This window comes from Malaclemys terrapin, chromosome 6 (assembly GCF_027887155.1).
Source record: "Malaclemys terrapin pileata isolate rMalTer1 chromosome 6, rMalTer1.hap1, whole genome shotgun sequence".
NCBI classification, from domain to species: Eukaryota; Metazoa; Chordata; order Testudines; family Emydidae; genus Malaclemys; species Malaclemys terrapin.
In genome coordinates, this window is record NC_071510.1 from 22,720,315 (window position 1) to 22,744,724 (window position 24,410).

Sequence of the window (24,410 nt, forward strand, 5' to 3'; positions counted from 1 at the left end):
ATGCCACAGAGTTGCTATGCAATGTGGGGTGAGTCACTTAAACCAAAAACTTTTCACAGATGGTTACTAAGGGTGAGATCCACTAAGGGACTTAGATGTTGCAACACTGAGCATCATGGCACCTAACATTAGGTTTCTAGAAAATCACAGAAGCAACACTGTGATCCATAAAGGCACCTAATTCAGCTTTGTGGATTGCAGTGTTGTTCCTGGGAAGACTCGGGGTCCAGATTCCCTGCTCTAGTCACTCTTTATTTTATCCACAGTGGAACAGCTTAAATAGGAGAAGTGGAGAGAGCTCCCCCAACAGAATGTCTCATAGCTCAGTGGTTCAAGCACTCTTCTGAGAGGTGGGAGACCTCTGCTCAAATCTGGCAAAGAGGGGGTAATTGTATCCAGCTCTTCCACATCTCAGGCAAGTGCTGTAGCCATGGGACTAAAAGCTATAAGGGAGGCACCTCTTCTTCTGCCTGCCAGATTTTGAATGGAACCCAATCCACTAGGCAGCTTCTGAGCATGTCTCCTGGATCAGGCCCCACATGCAATTTAGGCAGCCGTAAACCTGTATTTCCCAGTTCGTGAATTGCTGTGGGACTTAGGTAGGAGATAGGTGGTCGGCGGCCTAGAGGGAGGCAGTAGCGTGCATGCTTAGAGGCTGAAAGTTAGGTGCCAAGAGAACTTTTACCCTGCCAAGTGAGCATATGTGCCTACTGGGCTTGGTGAGAGTTTTGCGGATCGCAGTGAAACCAAAACTGGGATTTAAGCACCTAAGTGAGACTTAAGTGCCTAAGGAGGGGGACATGGATCAGTGTTCATGTTACGCTCTGCATCAGCCCAGGCCAGGGAAACTAATGATCAACCAGCGGGCCAAATTGGGTGATGAATCCTGGTCATGTGCCACCTGAGGCATGTTACGCATACGCTAAGAAGAAGTGCCTACGGCTGGGGTTTAGGCACCTAAGTACCTATGAGGATCTAGGCCTCACTTCCTCATTTTCTGGGTGCCTGACTGGAGACCCTGGGGTCTGATTTGCTGAGCACTCACAACTGCAACTGAAGCCTGTGGGAACTCTGCTCTAACATATAAAATGCTATCTACTGCTAAATACTCTAAAAAATCAGGGTGCCTGACTGAAGAACTCTGGTGTCTAAACTTAGGCACTCAAAATTAGTGGATACTTTTGACCTTAGTCTCTCTATGCAGGAGTTCCCCCTCTATAAAATGGGGGGTAATAATACCCCCTCATTTCACAGGGGTATTGTGAAAATGAATTAATGTTTGTGAAACACTCACATACTATAGTGATGAGTGTTGTAGAAAAGCTCATGAGTAAATTAATAATTTTGTCTTCAGAGTAGAGTTGAATAGTGTGCAGTAAATAAGGCCTAGGTCAATAGATAGAACAATGAGGAGAAAAGAAAACACTGAATAGCTGCTCATTACATGAGCACTACCCATCCTGTGGCATGTAATTTAAGACTATCAATGCGCACACACACAAAGGGGCTGAATTAAGCTTGCACAGGTGACCTTAATTCTGGCACTTCCTAACTTCTGCGTGCCTGATTTTAGAACCTTAACCATGTTCTTTTTAATATAGTTTTGTTTTGTTATAATTTCATAGGTTTTTAAAAAAGCAAACTAAACACCCAACTTCCATCAGGTGGGATCATATTGACAACCACATGGTTCATCAGCGAAATCTTTAGATATAAAATATAAAATAAATTAATGGAGATGTCCTATCTCCTAGAACTGGAAGGGACCTTGAAAGGTCATTGAGTCCAGCCCCCTGCCTTCACTAGTAGGACCAAGTACTTATTTTGCCCCAGATCCCTAAGTGGCCCCCTCAAGGATTGAACTCACAACCTTGGGTTTAGCAGACCAGTGCTCAAACCATTGAGCTATCCCTAGATCCATTGCAAAGACCTCTGCCACCTGAACTAACAGAGTAACTGATAGCAGTAGTAGGTTGTCATCCTCTGTGTGGTCCAGTACTAGAAGTGGACGAGACACATTTTGCTGACAGCTGAGGAATGGTTTGACTCAGGAATCATGGTTTCCATTCCAGGCTCTGGAAGGGAGGAATCATGGTTTCCATTCCAAGCTCTGGAAGGGAGTGTTCTCTAATGGTCATGGACCCTTCTGTCAGTTCTCCCAAGACTTTACCTTTTTCTCAATCCCCTTCAACCTGTCCCTGCCCCAATTCTGTCTCTATCTCCTGGCTCCTCATCCTAGTCCCAGTCTCCCTGCCCAGCCAGTTCTCCCCACATATCCTGGCTCATCAGCTCAGTCTCCCCTCCCACAACTCCAGTGGTTTCCCCATCTCCCCTTGGCTTCTCATTCTATCTCGTTTTCCACTCCCATCCATTTCTCTCGCCCATTTCCAGTTTTAGTCTCTTCCTATCTAGCTCCCCTCTGCTACTTCCACACATCTCTCAGTCCCAGTTGCCCTCCCCCACACCAACCTAACCAGAAATTAGGATGAAAATTTCATTCTACATTTTCAATTGCCAGATGCCATGATGGTAGATATTCTTGCATGAATAATTTTTACCCAGAGTTAAGGACAGATTAAAATGAGTACAAAGAAATCTGGGAAGTATAAAACAAAGCAGCATATTGCCTGCGAAAAAAAAATCAAGTTCTAAGCCATCTGGAGCTGGCAATTATGTCTATCCCTGCCAGATAGATTTTTTTAAAATACGTTTTGGTTATAATTACTGTTTCATTTTGGAGATATGAGACAACTCCTTACTCACACTTTCATTAGTCTAACATCCTTTATAAAGACCCCTCAGCTGCTGAGAAAAGTCCTCGTCCTGAACTGTATCCAAGCTGTGCTTGATACAGCTCAGGAACGGAGAACACAAGCTTGGCATTAAGCCATTTTTACACCCCCAGTTTGAGGGCTGTCCAGCAACGAGCCAATGCCAAATGTAAAGCAGAGCAATTACAGGACTGCTTTACTTTATGTTGGCTGCCCAGGTTTCCCAAGGGGCTGTTCCAATAGCCAGGCATTGTCAGAACACAGCGCTACCATGGCCATACTCCCTTTCCTTCAAGGAATCCCTAATTTGCCAGATTCACCAGGTTTCTGAATGTTTAGCACTGCCAAAGCAGCACAATGTGGCTGAAGAGTACTCCATCTGAGCATCTGGTCCAAAGGATTGAAAACAACAAACAAGACTTTATTGGTTTGCATAAAAGACACTTTTAGCATAAAACAACTGATGGCTTGCAAATAAGTTGTGACAAGTTTCCAAAATTCAAATAGTTCAGTCTCTCCAAAATGCTGACAGTATTGTTAAAATTTCATGCTATAATCTCATTTTAGCAGTGGCATGTTGTCTGTACATGCAAGGCATGCATTGTATGTCCTGCATGCCTGACTAGCTGTGTGTTATTCAACTGGCCTACCATGGGACAATTCTGTCCAGCCCCCTTGGGAGACACCATTTGGTGCACAGCATGACCTCACATGTACTGTATATGTGAGGTCAGACAGCATGAAGGACGTCACTTTGGACCTAAGGCATGCAAGTGAGTTGTTCCATGTCTTACTAGAATTGTCACAGCACGCCCCGGGCCTCAGTTAAATTTAAATATATGTATTGCCTCTTTGCCAATATTTGCAAGCATCTTACTTACTGATGATTTCTTTGATACTTATTGAAGCTGCAGTTCATATATAATATAAAAGCATCAGTAATTGCATTTATCAGTCAAATCAAATTTAATAACCTGGAACTACCTAAATCCTATTCCATGTTTATAGTAGATTTACATGTCTATTGCTATAGAGATAGATATATACATATCACGCAAAGTACAGGACATGTAACAGCTGGAACACATAGTAATAATTATAGCGAAGGTACCTGAGCATTTCCATTATAAAAATAACATTTTTCAATGGGGGGTTGATTATGACTTTCTCAAACTTTTACCTTTCTAGGTGACGTTTTCCAGATGGGATCTTTGGCCAAGGGTGAAGGTTTTAGGAAAGTTTGATCAAAAGTAGTTCAGCAATTACTGAGAACAACAAAAAATCTTGCAAATCTTTTTGGATAACTCTCGGGCCTCCATGTCTGGGAAAGAAAGATGAAAATTGGCTAAGAGATAAGCTCCCCACTGTAACCCTGTGAAAATCCAGTTTAGATTGTACCTGGCACACGGATGGTCATTTTAAAAAATAATAATAACTCTTCTTTTATTAATGATCTCGCCAACTATAACAATAGCCATATGGCTTGAGCTATAAAACAAAGTCTAGATCCTTACCAGCCCTCCTCCTGTGTCAGAGACCTGTATTACACCAGCAATCTAGAAGAAGAGGGCTGTAGCATGCATCAGAAATTACACATTCTACTAAAAATGTAAGTGGAGTTTGGAATTCCAATGTACCTTCCATTGCAAGCTCCACTTCTCAGGCTCCTGCCTCCCCCTTCCCCTTTACACGACTCATTCACATTTACTGCTTCTTTTAAAGAAGCCACTATCTTAGCAAGAACACCACTGGCTATGATTTTAAGCTCTTTGCTTTGATGTGCAAACGATATGCTTTACATCTTCATTACAATTAGCACATATGCATGATCAGATTACACAGGTAAACAGACATGTAAGCAGTTTCCTAGCTGTTGTTGTTGTTGTTACTGTGTTTTGTTTTATCACGAAGCATACAGATTACATGCATCTGCTGCAAATCTTTATTGGAAAACAAATACCAGTAATTACAATTAGAGATGGCTTTGATCTGAAAGACTACAGCCAGCTCCTCCCTCCCCAGACTTTGGGGATGCTTGATCTAAATTTTGGGCTTTATCTTGCCCTGATCTTAAATAAGGGGAGAAAGGGAGAGCAAGCCCATGTGTGGCTGCATAGGAACCTTCTGTGGCTCTGAGTGTAGGGGCTGGGAATCTGATACCCACACCAACAGCAAATGGGTGGAGGGTAGAGAGTGGGAAGAAACTTTGTTTTGCCCCCTGAGTGCATAGTCTTAATCTTTAGACACAGATTACTGACATCAGAGACCATAATGGTTTGTTTGAATAAGGGCTTTAATGCTCATAGCCTGTCTTCACCTTGATCAAGAAGAAGTTGTGATGTGAGGACTGGGACTCAGGAGGTTTGGGCTATCTTCCACCATGTGTGACCTTAGGCAAAGCATTTCATTTCTGTGCCTTCTGCAAAATGAGGATAATATTAATGCTTACCCCCCTTTGCAAAACACTGAGCTCTAGGGATGAAAAGCATTACATGAACACCAATAATTGCTATTACTATGAATCTCCCATTGAGTCAGCAGGTCTAGAACCAGGGCCCATTGCCCTGTGTTTAATATATCACAGTGTGTTGCAATGGAAACAACTGTGACATCATAAATAGGATTATGACTCCACTGCAGGATAACGCAGGAAGAAAAGAAGGGCTATGGGGAAGCAAATCCTTATTAAAACAAATATTTTTGATAACTGCCAAGGGTATACAGAAAACAAATGAAATCATAGCAGCTGAACAGCTAGGTGTGCATGTGTTATATATAAGCTATTTCCATATGGAACTGCTCCTTCAGAACTGAAGTACTCCGTAGCAAACAGCGACCAGTCTTTTGAATAATTGTGTCAGCCTTTCTACTTTCCCCTTCCACTCCTCCACATGCTCCTATAATGCCAATGCAATGGCTCCCATCATTACTAACAATTACATTAAATCCATTCAAGTGGATGCAGAAGCTGAAGTCAGCACAAAAAATTCAAATGATGACAGAAACAGCATGATATGCAGAAAGGGGTTGGTTATTATATCACATGTTTAGACGTATAGGTCAGTTCATCTTTAGCTAAATATCTAGTTATTTAACAGCTGTTATGAGTCAGCCGGATAGAGGATTAGTTTTTTTTTTTTAAAGTGTGGTGATGAAAAAATGCTTTAATCTTGAGTTACAATAGAAGAACAAGTTAGGTCAGGTCACATCTAATAATTGGTTCTCCAATACTACTTAAAAGTGTATCATTGTTCATATAGAAGGTGAAATGGTTTGACGTAGTTCTTCATACAGTAATCAGAAAATAGCTGAGAGGCTTTTCAGTGACTACTATGATTAAGCATTATGGGATAAAATCTCAGTGAACTGATACCAATCAAAATGCTTTATATACACCTCTACCCCGATATAACGCTGTCCTCTGGAGCCAAAAAATCTTACCGCGTTATAGGTGAAACTGTGTTATATTGAACTTGCTTTGATCCACCGGAGTGCACAGCCCTGCCCCCCCACCCCGAGCGCTGCTTTACCATGTTATATCAAAATTCATGTTATATTGGGTCGCATTATATCGGGGTAGAGGTGTAGTATGTAATCCTTCACTCATCATTCTCTCTTTTATCTACCTAAGCTATTATGCGTTCCCCATCATGATACTATCTAAGGACCTCACAACAATCAATTAATTTATCTTCACATCACCACTGTGATAAGGGGACTTGAGACACAGAGATTATGGGCCCAAATATTGGTTTTAATGTCCCCTTGTGTGACTTCAAAAGCATAAAGGGGCTGAAAAGCTGGTAGATCTGGCCACAAGGTACTATCCCCAATGTCATTGGTTTCCCTGGGGATCATATAATCAGCATCACAAACCCCTTCACAACGTTAGCATAGGAGGTCTCTCCGGGGTGTGACTGTTGGTAGAGGGTGTGGCTGAGGTGCAACTGTACACCTCTTCTCAGTTGCCAAAACGGCAGCCAAGTATATGTTAGAGCTGTTCTATACATCCTGACGCTGTTCTATACATCCAAGTTTAAAAATTTTGATCTTAAACTCTGTCCACATTAATGAAATGAGGTGAATAATATTGACCTACCCCACAGAGAGACTGTGACAAGTAAATAGTTAATATCTGCAAACTGCTACAAGGCCTAAAACTCACCAGAACCACACAGAATCCTCCAAGGATGGGGACCTAGCAACTCTCAGACCTTCACCTTATCAACATTTTGAAAAGTTTTGCGGGAGATGATATTTGAATAAACATGCACAAGCTTCAGCATAAGTAGTTGAGCCCAATACCCCAGTAGGAGGCTGGGGCAGGGCTGAAATTAGTAATAGTTAGTTGGGAAGGAGAAGCAGGGGGTTTGGGTGGCAAATTAGTTTGCAAGCATGGCAAAAGTTTAAGGCCAGTCCTGGAATTTACTTATAGGCTAACCTCGACACTTGGAGCTGGGGGTGTGATTCCCAGCTCGTGTAGACAGATCCATGCTAGCGCTCAATCAAGCTAGCAGGTTAAAAATAGTAGGATAGTCAGGGTAGCATGGGCACTGGTGATCAGTAGCTCAGCCACCACATACCCATGGGGTCCAGGCAGGTTTTCAGGGCAGCTAGCCTGTGCTGCTCCTCACTGCTTCCTGTGCTACCGTGGCTACACTACTATTTCTAGCACGCTAGCTTCATGAGAGCCTGCATGAGTAGGTCTACTAGAGCTGGGAACCACATTGCCACCTCCAAGTCTAGACGTAGCCACAGTGAGCTCAGACATAGTTAAAGATATTCTAGTTAAAGAGAGTGCCAAAATGGTTTCAATGCAGTGCAAATTGCAATCCCAGTTACAATACATGTTTGCTGAAAGCTAAGTTTTCTGGAGAAAAAAAAATGGCTTCAATCTATGAAGGTTCCACTACATATTCTGTTGGAACAGTGGACTGGGACTCAGGAGACCTGTGTTCTATTTGTGGCTCAACCACTGGCTTGCTGGGGGACCTTCGGCAAGTCACTTCACCTCCCGTTGCCCCTTCTGTAAAGCGGGAATAAAAATACTGACTTCCTTTGTAAAGTGCTTTGACATCTACTGATGAAAAGCACTAAATAAAAGAGCTAGGTATCATTATTATATTCCATTAATTCCAAATTGCCTCACCTACTAGCAGTAAATGTGCCCAATGGCTTGTGATGGGATGTTAGATGGAGTGGAATCTGAGTTACTACAGAGAATTCTTTCCTGAGTGTCTAGCTGGTGAGTTTTGCCCACATGCTCAGGGTTTAGCTGATCGCCATATTTGGGGTTGGGAAGGAATTTTCCTCCAGGGCAGATTGGCAGAAGCCCTGAGGGTTTTTCGCCTTCCTCTGCAGCGTGGGGCCTGGGTCACTTGCTAGAAGATTCTCTGCACCTTGAAGTCTTTAAACCATGATTTGAGAACTTCAATGGCTCAGACACAGGTTTGATACAGGAGTGGGTGGGTGAGATCAGACTAGATGATCATAATGGTCCCTTCTGACCTTAAAGTCTATGATTCTATGATTCTACAAGGTAGTCCCATTTAAATCAGTGGGATTATCTAGCTGCCTAAGGCTTTCTTGGGATATAAAGTTCTCTTGCCATTCTCTGAAACTATGCCATGCCCCAGTCCAGTGGAGTCTCAAGGAAGAGACTTTGCTGAAACATAGTTTCCAGGTGTGTCACACTCAAGCCTTATAGGAAAGGGATCCTTCCCTACAGTAGGGAACTTTTTGAAAAATATTTATACTGTTTCTAAGAACACTTCAGCTAAAATGCTGTTAGCAATGGTGGGGAATTAAAAAAAAAATCTTATTGTGGACAAGGCTACCACAGAGAGACAGACAAGGGGGCTGGGCTGATGAGAGACCAAGGCAAGGAGCCCTGGGGAAACACAGGAGCTGTACCGGGTACTTTGTATTTTTTGTTTTTGTTTTTTTGCATTTATTTTTTTGGAAATCTGCTTGGTAGGAAAGCAGCTACAGACAAGCACCAAACTGATGTCCATTTGGATTAACCAAACCCTCCTATAATAAACCACCACTGTGAGATGGAGATTTTGATGTTCAAACCTGATGTGCCAATGAACTTCTCTTTCCTGTCATTCAGCTCCTGGTCCTGTGACAAACAGCAAATAGGATTTGTCAGAATTAATTATTTTATATAATGTTACCAATGCAAAAAAATATTGGAAAATGTGCTAAATTGTACACAGTGATACAGACTCATGGTGAATTAAAAACTGGAAATTAATAATTGTTTTAAGAAAGGAATGTGGTTCTGTTTTAACTAATTTGGGCAGTTTGAGGAAATGCTATAAAGACTATTCTAAAAACAGGATTGTGTACAATGTAAAAAGATTGATTTTATGAGAATGTATATTTATCTCATTTATCATATTCCTTTATTATTCATAATTATACATTGCACTTAGAAGACTTCAGCTGGAGTTTTGCCATAGACCACCATCCTACATACAAGCTGCTGTCCATGAGCATGGAGTTACATCCCATGAAAAATCAAGATGTTAGTAGGAAATGCAGGATTGTGCCCATGTAGAGCTTTTCATCTGAGGATCTCAAATGGCTTTAAAAACATTACTGCACAATAGACATAGTTTAACATTTCTCCATAAATTACTCCTAATTTTGCAGCTAGAAAGGTATATTTAATATTTTCAATTTTTTAAAAGAACTGCTAAATTATGTGAATTATAGCCAATAAGTGAGAGCAAGGGTTCTCAAATTCTTTTCATAGTGTGGGGCACGTCTTAATTTAAATTGTCTTTTGGTGGCCTCCCTTCCATTGACCAACTGATGGTCACCTCTCCCCAACTGCAGTCACATCTCATTGCTGTGGCAATTGTAGAAATTGTTTACACTGAAAAGTATAATTAAGAAAGTATGGGCTATACTTTATCTGTCTTTTAATGAAATTTAACAGCTGGAAATAAGTAGAGCCAAAACTAAGGATCCAAATTTAGCAAAGGGTAGAAGCATATACTTAACTTTAAGCATGTGCTTAAGTGCTTTGCTGAATTGGAGCCCAAACAACCAGCCAGCTTCCCAGAGCACAGTTTCAGACCATTCCTAGTTTTGATGCATCATCTTCTGGTTTATTCTAGTCTTTGTTAAGACTCAAAAAATTAAAAAACAAAGTTGGAGGTGCTCTCTGTAATTGTACTAACTAAAAAAAAGTAAAAAGTAGTGAGAACACCTCCAGTTCTCCTGGAAATATTTATGGTCGAGCAATAGATAAGCAGGGAGATGTTGATTCAGATCTCCTGATTTAATTAACAGATGAACACCACCTTTTCACAGAACAACTTTTCACAGAATCATTAAAAAATAATCAGGTCTTTACTTAATTATTCTGAGTTCACACTGTATCAGATCTGTATTTCAATGTACCCTTTGATGTAATTTAATTATGAGATCTGAGTCATTTTATCAGATCAAAGCCCATTAAAAACTCTTAATCTGTGTTAGCAGGATCCACACGGACAGGTAAGCCATGACAGGCTAATGTGCAGTAGATTCATACCCCTGCTTGCCACAAACAAATTGTTCATGCAGACAAGCCGCTAGGAAGCACGAAATTAGCCCAATTTATGTCATGTAACTTGACCATTTAAAATTGTTAATCTCTTCTAACCTTTTTTTATTTTTAATCATTATGTGGCTGGACTGCTGTCTTTTTCTAACTTGGCTTTTGGCTCAGAAATAGTGCCCAAATCTGTAAACCTTTATCACACAAGTCGTCACACTGGCTACCCTCATGACTAAGGATTTGTCCCGGGAGTAAGGGTTTGCAGGATTTGCTTCTGCACACAGTTTTTGTACTGGTATAACTATTTTGGTGAGGGATGTGATTTGTTTTTTTAAACCAAAATAGTTATAGTGGAACAATCCTTAGTGTGGACACAATTATACCAATATAAAGGTACTCTATGCCAACATAGCTTATTCCCCTTCCCATATGAGAATAGCAGCAAAGAGTCCTGTGGCACCTTATAGACTAACAGATGTATTGGAGCATGAGCTTCCGTGGGTGAATACCCACTTCGTTGGATGCATCGAAGTGGGTATTCATTCACGAAAGCTCATGCTCCAATACATCTGTTAGTCTATAAGGTGCCACAGGACTCTTTGCTGCTTTTACAGATCCAGACTAACACGGCTACCCCTCTGACATATGAGAATAGTTATACTAGTATAAGGCACCTTTATACAGATATAAACGGGTCCACACTAGGAGGTTTATACTACTTTAACAATATTGGTATAGTTAAAGTGGAAGAAATTGTGTGTGTGTACACAAGGCCTTACTTGGAAAACTCCCACTGATGTCAATGAGAATTTTGACTGCAGAAAATGCAGGATCGGTTTCAGAGTGTTGAAAACACAGTGACCACAGAGAGAATCAAAGATCTGACATATTCACAATAAAGATAAAACCCCTAAAGGATCTGATTACTTTTGCAATATAAAACTGGCACTCAATTCACTGTAGTCCTGATTTCCACCTTACTCATGCTGAATAATACCTTACTTCATGACCAGTCACACCGCTTTCAATGGACTTGACTACATGGATGGCGCCACAGTGCAGTCTACGGAGGTGTGAATTGTAGAGCACTCTAAGATGTTGCTCTCTGATTGGGACTACTTGTGTAGTAAAGTACCTACTCAATATGAGTTACGGTAAAAGAAGGAGGCCGTAGCGACAGTTATTGGAAATATATATAATTATTACTTACCTTTCTTTGGAAGATTGTTAATCTAATTGCACGCCGGCTCCTTCCTTATTATTCCTGAATGCAACAGACGTTTTATTCAGTTAGATTCTGAAGTCAGTTATATCAGTGTAAATGACATGAATATGTCCCATTGAGAATTACAAGGCTACAGAGTGCAAAAAACCTGATCCTTAGTTCATACCAAGATCTATATGGAAGCAATACGTTATGTAAACTAGAATAATTTACTTTAATGTTGTTCTTTAATTTAAAAAAATATGCCTGCACTTAAAAAAATCTCTCTATAAAGAGGGCGTATTAAAATAATTTTTTAATGAAAATTGGTTGTGGTACATAACACTATAAATTGAATAGGTTTGTTCATAATGGGGGGGAAATGGTCAGTGCCAGCTTCTCCCAGAACAATACCCCAAATTCTCAATCAAGTTTGGTCCTGTAAGGATAATTAGGGTTGTACTCTTTTTCTAACTTGGCTTTGAGTCACTATGCCATGACTCTCATGCAACATATTTAAAGGCACATACAACTAAGCACATTCACAATAGAATTTCTAATATGTTATGAACTACAGGTATATTAACATTCATGCTCCCTGCTCACATGCTACTCGCAGTGAAATGGTTTTGCTCTCCTCCATACTATACAGTGTATGGGAGCATCTCACCAGATATTTTTAGCATACCAAAATAACTATAATTAATATACAGCACATATTTTCTATGTGAAGTCCATGTGAACACCTCTTTTGAATACACTTAGTTTAATGTGCTTTAAGGGACATGTAGTTACTAAATTTTCTGCTCTTACAACTTTCAAAGGTCTTAGCATGTAATGGCTTAGAGGCAGAATTTTGACAGATATCTATAGTTTCAGAGTTTTGGGGATTGGTTCAGAAAAGCATCCAAAACTTTGGATACTTATCTGAACCTCTTCAATCTTGAAATTGGGGTACAAATCCTGACAAAAACAGGATTTTTAATAAAGTTTCTGGAGTTTCTGATCATGGCCAAATATATCCTGAAAACAGTACTTTTTTGTTGCAGTCAGCATTATCTGTTGTGGTCCAAAGTACAGAGTTTCCATGAAAAATTTGTAATTAAAAAAAGTCTATCTAAACATTTCAGATAAAAAAAATTGGTTTTAATGTACATTCAGTTCTAACAGAGTTAAATGAAAATTTCATAATGAATAATTTATTCATTGAGTTTGGTCTCTTTTTCTATTTTGTGACTTGTCCATAAACAGGTTGGAATATTCTTACATTTGTTATTTGAAATTGTGTAAATATCTTCACAATACTTTCCCCCCCAATAGCTTGCCACAGTTCATTGTGAGTATCTGATAGGTAAGTGTTGAAATTTAGTGTTAGTTAGCTACCTAGCTCCAGTGCCATTGTTTTGTGCCCTGTCTAGACGACTTAGTAATTATGATACGTATTACAGTAGGGTCTAGAGGCTCCAACGGAGATCAGGCGCTCATTGTTCTAGGCGGTGTCTGAATACATAGCAAGAGAGAGTCACTGCCTTGACAATCTAAATAGACAAAACTGGTTCCTATTTTACAGCTGGGAAACTAAGGCACACAGAAACTCAGTGAATTGTCCAAGGTCACACAGTGAGCCTGTGGCACAGTAAGGAACTAAACCCAGATCTCCTGGGTGCTAGTACAGTGTCTTAACCACAAGATCACCCTTCCTTTCCTTGTGCAACTAAACAAAGGCAACTAACTTTTCTCATGTGTGTACTTGTTTGATGCATTGAACCCCAAACACAGTCCAAACTTCAAATGGGAACTATTACAGTTCAGCTTACAGTCTGAAACTCTTTCTATTGAACAGAGGTTTCAAACTTACCGGTAATTACTCCAAAATTTTCAGCTCAGGCTTATAATGGAAACTGTCTTACACCCTTAACTAGAGAGTCATTAGTATGGCTCCATAATACATAAGTGACCTAGAAGCATGTTAGTGCTGCCCTAGGACAAGTCTAAGTCATACAATGGCATTTTCCCTGAGTAGGTGTATTTAGCTCATTTAATCAAGGCTTTGATTGATTGCACCTCTCTTTTTGGCTAGCATGCTTCTCAGGAATATAAAGGTTTGACAGTGTATTAGTCATTTGCCCAGAGAGAAAGCTTTCGTAATGAACTGAAAACCTGAAAATTGTGTTTGTGTTTTTTTTAAACTTTCCTTGTCTTGTACTAATGAAATTTATGCAAACACCACATAAATTGATGAAACTGATAGATGCTGTAGGATGCAATAGGGCGAGGTGTTAAATAATTTATTACATGTCAACTTTAAAAAAAAAAAAACAACACCCTTTTTGCTTGCATGTTATTCTGAAATTATCCATGCCAGGTAAATTAATAGCACATGGGAGAAAGAAAGCAGTACTAACTTGTCTCTTCTATATTATTTTGTGTGTCCTCCAAATAATGGCAAATCTGAATATGATAGCCCGAGAGGTCTGTACACAATAAACATTGATTTCTTCATCTTAATAAAAATCATCATGCAAGCTGGGGGTGAGGGGAGAGGACATGATGACTCAGAGGATTGGCAATGGAATAAAGAATACATTTAAAATGTGTTTGACACAGAGGCTTAAGAATGAGTGATCTTGGAATCTGAACTTCCCTCCTTTCACCTTTAAAATAGTGGTCTTAATCCAAAATCCATGGAAATCAATAGAATACTCCCACTGACTTCAATGGGTTTTGGATTAGACCATGAATGAGGCATACAGGTTATTCTGTATCTTTCTGTGGATAAATGAAGAACTTCAGCTTCCAGAGATGTCAAAGCAACATATTTTGTGAGCACTAGAATCCTGATTTTCTACTGCCTTGTATAATCTTTACACCAGTATGCAATAGGCCCGATTTTCCTCTCATGCTTGAGTAAACCGGAAGTAACTCCATTGACTTCAATGTCAACTGGTGTAAAACTGGCCTCAGAGAGCCCAAGGAGTATAAAGTGGGTGTAAAATGGTACCAGAATTTGAATTCTCCATTCTTTCACACCAATGGCAGAATTTAACCCTCCTTTGTACAGGTATCAGTTACTATACAAAGTGAAAGGCATTTGTGGAGAATCAGGCCTTAAAGGATGAATCCTGCATTACAGTTCTAAGTATAATTGATTTTTTAGTTGACTGGGCCAATGAAAAAAACCCAACAACATCTACATTTTTTTTTTTAATTTTAGAGGAGTCAACCCAAAATGAGACATGTTCAGTTCTCTCGGTGAAATAAAAAATAAACAAAAAAAATGGTTTGGATTGACTGAAATGATTAGTTTGACCTGAAACAAAACATTTAATTTCATTTTCAGGTTTTTAAAAACTTATTAAGTTCAGGCAAATTTCAAAACCAATTATAATCTTGAAATAAAAAATTGAAATATTTCATTTTCAAAATGTGATGAAACATTTGAATTTTTTCTAATTTTTTTTTCCCCAAATGAAACTATTCACCAAATTTGCAAATAATTTCAGTTGACTCGAAACTGCATTTTTGGGGGTGAATAAAAAACTCATCTGAAAAGTTTCACCCCCCTTTACTCAGGAATAATTCACATTTGCCGGCCACTGGTGGCAGTCACCTTGCTGGCTGGCAGTATGCTGCCTTGTGGGTCTAGTGCTCCTGCTGCACGTACAGATTTGTGGGATCTGGCAGGCTGTCTGCCTCTGTGAATAGGCATCACAAGGCTGGGATGGGGAGCAGGCTGGAACCTGAAGATGTCCACTAATTTGTCTGGCCTCTAGTTAAAGGTGTATGGTTCACACTTAAGAAATCGGCTCCCAGAATGCCTCTCATGGATTTGAGTCCTCAGTGGGCAGAAAAAATAGTCTTGCACTCTTGGCTAAAAACTTTTAAAAGCTTATTGCACAAAGCTTTGGGCACCAGACACCAAATTGTTGTCTTTAAATTTTATTTGTCTGAATTTATATTGAATAGTTTTTAATAGGATTTTTACCAGTAGGTTTATTGTTGCCTAGATCTCAGTGAATGAGGGACGATCTTATAAACTAAAATAATAATTGTTTCCCTTTTAACCATATCTCAACTGAATCTTGTCAGGCTGGCAATGTACAGATTTGAATACACCAGGGATGTGAATCAACATGGACAAGTATCCCCTCAATATGTTAACACATATAGGGTTACATTGCAAATTATTATGAAAAAGCAGCCGTTAATCCCTGACTCAGAAAAACACTTACGCACTTGCTCGACTTCAACAGGACTCCTGACATGTTTAAGATTAAGCACTTGTTTAAATGCTTTGCTGGACTGGGGGAATCTAAATTAGCCATCAAATAACAACTCTATTCATATACTGATGTCTTAAAAACAGGACAATCCTACCTTCTGAAAATATATAATATGTAAACAATAAATAGCCTTTGTAAGTAATTCTGGACCTCCTTCTCAGACTAAAAAAGAATAACATAAAAATAAATAGCAGCCTAGAATACATATTTCGCCAGAACCAATTTTTTTTTTTCAAATCTAGAAACCACAATTTTTGATTTGTTCTGAATCTGGCAAATCAGCATTTCCCATCTCTAGTAAAAATCCCTATGAATTATTTTTATTATTGCACATGTGCAACATGCACTTTTCAGAGTTAAATACCTTGGCCAGTTCCCATGCCCCTATCTCCTTTCCAACACACACACAAAATATCCAGTGATACTAATGTTCAATGTGGACATTTTGATCTACTCTTCCTCTCATTGAGGTTAATGGGAGTTTTGCCAATAACCTTAATGTGAATAAAATGGAGTACACAGATTACAAAATATAATATGGTTTACATCAAAACCTGACATTAAAAACCATATGAAGTCTCCAGTTTCTATTTTGTTCCACTCTGATCACTTAAAAACATTCTAATGGACTGCTTCAAATTATATTAAAAACATCTATTGCTCCTCCGCTGATTTCTTGCATGCCAATGTTTATGGAGAAGTTTAAACTCCTTCCAAAACAAATTGTTGCTACGATTTAAGTGCTGGAATCAAGAGTGACTGCACATATAGCATCAATTCTTGCATAGTTCATAAATATTATAAATGCTAACATTTACTGTGCAATCACATACAGCAACTGCACAGGTTAATATTTGCAAAATATACAGAGAGAGGTCAGCAACTCTTGTTTATTTATCATATTTTATTTTCTATGAGTTATGCAGACAAATAGCTTAGAAGAGGTAAAGGAAAAGGAGAGACATGGGACACTAGGATCCAATGATCTTTAAAGAATTAAAACAAACTAGTATTTTATTGCAATAAATCATTTCTCCCCCTCTGCCCTGACCATTTTCTTTCTTATTAATATTTGAGTGGACTTTATTCCTTGGAAAGATGAGAGACTGAGGACCCTGGAGACTGAAATCCTCTAGCCACAGAACATGTCAGTCACAGGCAACAGCATAAACCTTCCCATACTGTATTACCCTACCAATGTAGTTAAACCTTGATGTGGACAAAGGGCGTATAGGAGTGGTAGGATATTCGGTCTCTTTGTCCATTCAGTCCTGGCCATTCCACTGAGACTGCCAACAAGGGTATCAATTGATTTTTAATTTTACACAGTTCTGGAGTGTTTGGTTAGTATTTTTTTATAAAATAAGTACTTTTTTGGGGTGGAAGGGTAAATAGCGATTTTTAATGTTAACTACTGTGGCATCTCAACTGTATGAGAAACTATGTACATGTATAAAAAACTTGCTGCTGAGGGGGTGGTATACAAGTGTTTGATTGCTGTGAATTTTGGTTCTGGGCAGACAATTTGTGAAATGTTATTCCTGTATGTGCTGTAAGTGTAAAGAAGCAAATCTTGTTACTATTTATATGTCCAAAGTCTGCAAAGCAACAGTTAGCACACAGTTTTGCTGAACTTGCCTTGAGAGAGAAAATGCAGGCTAGAAAGACCGTTTATCCCCTTCAATGTGCCTTATGCAGTGTTTTGCTGGAGTGCTGGAACAATTTGTGTAGTGGGGGGTGCTGAGAGCCATTGGACCAAACTGTAAACCCTGTATATAATGGAAACCACTTCAAGCCAGGGGGTACTGCCACACCCCCAGCACCCTAGTTCTAGCACCTCTGGTGTTTCGTGATGATTTTCTTCACAAGAGCGCAAAGGGGAGGTTGGGGTTGCGGGAAGACATACGCAATAGACCTACAACTTCATGGTTTCATGAGCCAAAAGCGGCAGCGATCGCTACTAAAGCCCATGCATTGAGTAGCAATTAAGCCTTGACCACACTGGTGCCACTCATCTTGGGGTGATGAATTCCATTCCCCTGATTCTCATAGAGATTTACTATGTAAAGAGCTCTTGCTTGGACTTTGCACAATGGTCAATCAAGAGCTACTACACATACATGCACAGAGGGCCAGTGCAGCTACAGCAGGCACAAATTTGGCTTCCTACGCATAATTTACTGTACTTCATCAAATGCAAGTCCATCCTTGTCTTCAATGGCCTGATCCTAAGCCCACTGAAGTCAATGGGAATCTTTTCATTGTCTTCAATGAGTTTTGGATCAGGCTCTAAATTCATTGAAATGGCATGTCTATGTATTCGCTTACAATAGTCTTGTCTCTTACGTAGAGAAAGTTTTCATATTCTCCAGCTCAGTTTCAGGAGTATTAAAAAAAACGATTCAGTCCAAGGAAAAGAGATAAAAACATATTACATTCTTCTTTTACTCTAGATTAAAGAAATTAAAAATCAATGTTGTTCTGGATCCAATCCAAACAGAACAATATGATCATTTCTTAATAAAGATGCATAACCACTTAATGATAAATATAAATCTGATCTTCCAGTCCTTAGGTAACCCTCTGAATGAAGCAATGAGCATTTTTAAGAACTGCAAGATCAGACCCTTCATTTTGTTAACAGGGAATCTTTCACGTAACTCTTTTAATCAAATAGTACAATGAACTACAATGGAACAGGTGTAAGCAATTAGTGGCCCAGTCCCACAGCCCCTTATACTGGTGAGTTGTCCTTTGTCACCCAAGGAGTCACTGATTTCAGTGGGACTTGGTGTGAGTAAGGATTCCCCCAAGTAAAGATTTGCAGGATCAGGTCCTCAAACAATAATAAACACACCGTGGAATAGAATGTAAAGGCAGAGTGATGAATTCTAACCTGGTTTACACCTCAGACAGTTTTGCAGCAGCGAGAGTTCTTATTCAGAATTTGTAAAGGCAAAATTTGGATTAATATATTGACATGTATAGGAAGTTTATTTTTTGATAAATTTGTTTATATAATATATCTAATTATATAATCATCAATTTAAACAGTAACAATAATTAGTAATATCTATTTTTCATATATATAGATATATAAATAAATGATGAAACATAACTATATGTGTGTATATAGTGCTTTAAGTTATTATCTGGTAAAAAGAAAATGCCAAGGTAGGTTCCACATTATTTGCACATTTCATCTAATGGTTCATCTCTAAATAACATATTCTTTTCTTGCCCTTACCATATCCATTCTGACAAGAAATTTTAGCTGGAATTAGCAATTATCAGCAATGAAAAAAATCATTCGAAACAATGATACAAGATGAGCTGAAATTGCTTGATTTTTCATAATATCTATGGGCAGAAGGGGATACATGCACTTGATAAAATAGCAAAGGAAGACATCTGTGTGATATCTTTCTATCTGTGCTATAAATATGTACATACAGTAAATATTTCATTTAATACAGATTACAAATTTTAGTTAATAATGGATATTTAAAGTGACTTGAATGAGCAGTTAAAAGATACCCACTGAGATTTTCAAAGCAGTCTAGGGAATTTAGACATGTGTCTACATTAATTTTTAAACTTTTCCATTAATTTTAATAGAAGTATGTCTAAATCCCTGAGTGTGTTCTGAAAATGTCCAACAGCTATAATCCATGTTACCAGGTGGGTTTTAAAATGTTCTGACTGACAATGTTGTTAGCTATTTTCTCAGTTACGATTCAGGCCCCAGTGCATCCAAGCACTTAAGCACATGCACAGTCCACTGAAATAAATGGAATAACTCAAGTGCTTAAAGTTACACATGTGCTTAGGTGTTTTGCTGGATCAGGATCTAATGGGCATATATGAGAGAAGATGAAAAGAGTGGGAATTCAAATATTTTCAGAAGGGTAGAGAAGCCAAAGCGGCAGCAGCTCCCCTCTGTACGGTCCTGCTCCTGCCCCATTAAAGTCAATGGCAGCTTTGCCCCTGACTTCAGTGGGCATAAGATCAAGTCCTACGCCTGCAGAAATCCCTCCATGGAAACACTTCACAATTGGAGCTCCAAGAGAAATCACCCCTTCCTTCCCTTTGTCACCACCACTACCACCACTCTCTCTCCCCACCAGTCTAGTTCATTATAGTCTGGCATTTAAAATACCATTTTAAAATCAGCAAAATTTCTTTATTGGCTAAAAATGCCAACATTATAAGTCACGCATTTGACTAGCAGCAAAGAAGCATTTCAAATTAATCACACATTTGAACAAGTCCAGGCAGGAAACGCACAGATCAGTTGCCTATTATGATGAGAAGTCTATGGTTCTCTCTCTTTAGGCACTTCATAGAGTTTAGAATCGAAGGCCAGAAGCAACCTGTCTGACCTTCTTCATCCTCACTTCAAACACTGCACAAGCCCAGGCAAACATAAACTACACACCCAGTCTCACATGTTGGGCTCAACCCTGCTTTACTCTGGTAAAAACCCATCAATATCAATGGGAGTTTTACCCGAATAAGTGCACAACTCGGCGCTTTGACTAACTGTAGGGCATAGAGGGAAAATTGCAATTGTAAATCCTAATCCTACTCTCTACTCTGTATCTGAAAACAGCTACATGATGCACTATCTGGCCATGGGGGCAGGAGAGATATATAGTCCCTACTGCGTCTGGTGCCTTGTGTATCAGTCACCAGCCCCACACCTGAGGATGGGGCACACCTACAGAGGTTTTGCCTACATTTCATGTTTGTTAGGCCTCAGGGCCAAAGCTGTTAAATGTATTATATTTTGTTTCTTTTTTCTAAATGCTAGACAGGTAATCTGCCAAATTCAACAGTTAACTCAAAACTTTCAGAAATTATTTAGATGCTCTGCTGCAGGGATGATTGGGCAGGCTGCCAATTCTAAAGAGACCCTGATTTGATGAAGAGGGCTGGTTTCTGACTCAAGCATGGAACCTCCATTGCTATAATCAGCAGTTCAGAGGGCCCTGAGAAAGTACCAAATCACAGACTGATGACTCAGTCCCACCCATTTCTCTAGGGAGTCGTTTTCCTCCACTACATTCTAATGGAGGTCCCATGAAAATGAAAGCTTGACAGCCTGTACTGCACCTTCAGACTCCCATGAGGCGTAGCAAGCCTAAAAGTGGTCAAGGTGGGCTGAGGAGAGGAAGTTTATCTGTGTTGGGTTTTTACATAGTGCCCCTTACCTAACATCCGAGTGCTCATTCAGCACCTCTTGCACAGCCTCCACCTGGGCGACTCCTACAAAGTTCCAGCCAGAACTAAAAAGTTACCTTTCCCTGTGCAGCTCCATGGAGAGGCCAACCCAGCCAGGTGTTTAATTTCCCATTCTGATACCCTTTTGGGTGTAGGGCTATGTGGTACCAGTTGCAAACCCCTGGTACTTGTTGGGGTAAATCAAGCCCTGCATGTGTGATAAACTATTAATATTTATCTTAAACTGAACACACACAAAGATTGTTTATATTTAACTCCGCTCAAACTTCACCATGTGGCCAAGTGCCTTGGCTATTGTTTCCAGCTATCATTAAATAAAGGGTCATTTAATTGGTCCTTCCAGTTAGCCTGAAAGAAGGATGCCTAGCACACCCATCAGCTTTAACCAGGTCTACAGGCGATTGTCTACAGAGCAAAGACCTGTTTGATGGCAGCCATTAACATCTTTCAGCATAGTAATACCATATCTACAACTGGCCTTTCTTCCTTGAAGCTGGTAAATCACCACTTAGGTCTAAATCCTGAAAACACAGACCTTCCAAACAGATTCAGGCAGCTACTTTTTAATAGAACGTCATGAAAAGAAAAACAAACATAGATATGATATAATTACAGGGTAATAAAACTATAAACACTACCAATATATTAATTTTATGTTTGTTTTTTTCATGCTTGGTATACAAATCTCCTCTGGTTTTGTACTGAACAAAAAAAGATGTGTTGACTATTAAAAGTCTGTGTGTCTAACTTTTTCATCCATAAAACTAACAGGCTGGTATACAAGAAAAATCATCATGCAGAGAAACTCATCCATAAGAAGAATAAATTAAGTATATCACCATAGATAAAAGTGCGTGCATGATCTATAAAGACTTCATCAACCTAACTGTGAAAAAGTGCTGCAGGAAGAGAAATGTTGATTTTAAATTATGGATGGCCAAACTGATACCAGTAACATCAGAGCCATCCCCCAATTCCTAACCCATTGCCTGTTTTTTAAAACGGGTGCTTTGCTGAAATGTTCAGATAAATGTTATTTTCAATGTACAGTTTCTGGTCAGGACCAGAGAGGTCAAAATATCAAGAAAGAGACTCTTCTCACAGTATATCCAGACATGGTGACAAGCCATTTGCCCCAGAATCAGGGTGACCTAGCAGGTTAGGGGATGTGATCGTACGCATCATTCCTCTGAAGGTTTCGAAGGGGGAGGCAGGTCAGTTAGGCACACCACAAAGTGCGTTTGAATAGTGATTTGTCATCTGACTGCTTAAAGAGAGGAACACATTTAGGCATGGTTAGTAGGCTGTAGATCCTTCCTGAAGACCTGCAATCAGGTAGGTAGGAGCTGAGGCCCACTAGCAGAAAGTTGTGGATTGGGAAGGGTGGGACCTAAGGAGTCTGTTGCAGGAGGCAGCTCCACGGGGGACCAAGGACAGACTGTTTCACAGCTTGAGGGGGGAGAGGGAGGAGATAACTTGAACAAGCTTCAGATAAGCCTCCAACTGCTTGTCCAAACCTATCATAAATCCTGAACCTCTGGAGATTGGCTTATCGCTGATTTGAAGTTTGGCCAATGTCATCCCTCACAAAACTCCACTCAAGTCAGTAGATTCACAACAGGGATGAATCTGTCCCACTTATTTTGATATGCTTAATTTATAATACTTGCCTCCAGAAAGGGTGCATAGGACTCCTCCATAGCTGGACATATAGCAATATCAAATAGAAAATTCATGCATCGTTTTCTTGTTATAACAAATGCAAAGCTGCCACAAGACACTCTATCCTTTATTTAAAATGATAGCTCCTGAATATGAAAATCAGCAACCCCAAAACGACTCATGCCAACTATAGAAGAGCTACAAGTAGATTACACATCACTGAGCTGTAATAGTAAGCCTGCAATTAACTCATTGCCACACTGAATTCTGTGCATTAAAAGTGCATTGCAATTTTGCAGAAGACATCTCTCATGCCAGTTTGAGAAAACATATTACAAATGATTAAATGGATTCAGAATAATGTAGAGATTTACAAATCTGCCAAATTAGAAATGATTTTTGAATAACTGACAGCTAGTAGAGAAGCTTTTGAATGATAGCAAAAGGCAAAAATCCCTAAATAAAATAACCAATTTTCAGAGCACAAAATGTTAAGGATAGCATTGTCAGACATTCAATGTCATTCCATCTGGGATAGCAGACCAGTAGAGCAGCAGATCTGCCAATGTATGTTGCTCTTCCGCCTAATTGCTAGATCTATACAAATCCAGAGCAAAGCACCACATTCTGTATATGAATAAAACTTCCAATTGCTTAAATTACCTGTTTCTTTAAGACATCTCCCAGAAAACTAACCGTCTGTGAAAATGTCAGCTCAGAGAGCAGATCATCAGGTGGAGCCAAGGCAATCTATATCAGCTGGGGATCTGCTTCCAGATTATCTTTGATACTCATTCTGCTTTGAGTTGCAGTCAGCATTGTCTTCTTTTTCTTATACTGCATCATGACAGTATTATGTCACTTTGTGGCAATATATGAAAAAATGTAGGTAAAGTGGTGGAAAATGTGCTGTTAAGCTATAAATTTCTCTCTCCCTCTCCCCCTCTCTCTCACACACCTCCTAAACTAAAAATATCCCAAAATGTCACCAAGAGCAGAACTGCAATATTCTTATTTAAAATTAGCCTATTTGATCATGAATTCTACAAAAGAATTGTAGAAATTACAGTTCTCTTCTATCATCCACATTCAGAGCAATTATACTCCACTAGCCTTAAAACAAAACCTAGAGCATAATGAGAATTATTGTCCATTTTCATAAGAGATCAGTGGGAAAAAAAATCCCCAACCTTACCTTCAGTGAAAATCCTGGAGCCACATAAGATTGGGAATGAGAAGCTTTTACTCATTTGAGAATTCTTCTCATAAGAAAAAGTTTAGAAGCTAGTTCCTACTTGAAAAACCAGCACGGTGAGGAAAGTTGTAGCTTACTGAATGAATCAGCCAAACATCTGATCTCTAAGGGTAGTAACTGTTTGAATCTGGAATCTCCTCTGTGAAATAGGAAGTAGAAAAATAATGGTCAGGACCACTTAAGTAGTAGATATAGAAATGATTGGTTAAAAGCAGCAACTAATGAACACTAGGCAAATAAAATACATTTTTTAAATAAGAACAGAATGAAGTGCTAGAAACAGCAAACACCACCACTTTTTGGTATGAAAGGAGAAGGAAATTGCAGGATTATGTGTTCATCAGATCCTTGAAAATAATAGTTGCACAAAAACAATTGTGTATTGTACCTTCTTTAACAGGACATTTCTGGTCAACTAGAATGTTCATCTCATATT

At 39.3% G+C, this 24,410-nt stretch overlaps 1 long non-coding RNA gene across 3 annotated transcripts in view; it reads right to left on the bottom strand.

Annotated features, from left to right (window-relative positions):
- Positions 1 to 24,157, bottom strand: part of LOC128839423 (uncharacterized) — a 40,901-nt gene extending 16,744 nt beyond the window's left edge. For all 3 annotated transcript variants that reach the window (XR_008445414.1, XR_008445413.1, XR_008445415.1), the window contains exons 1-5: positions 23,915 to 24,157; positions 11,537 to 11,590; positions 8,850 to 8,895; positions 5,089 to 5,190; positions 3,952 to 4,092 (exon numbers count right to left, since the gene is read on the bottom strand). This is a non-coding gene — a long non-coding RNA (uncharacterized LOC128839423). The remainder of the gene's footprint in view (positions 1 to 3,951; positions 4,093 to 5,088; positions 5,191 to 8,849; positions 8,896 to 11,536; positions 11,591 to 23,914) is intronic.
- Between the last annotated feature and the right edge of the window lie 253 nt (positions 24,158 to 24,410).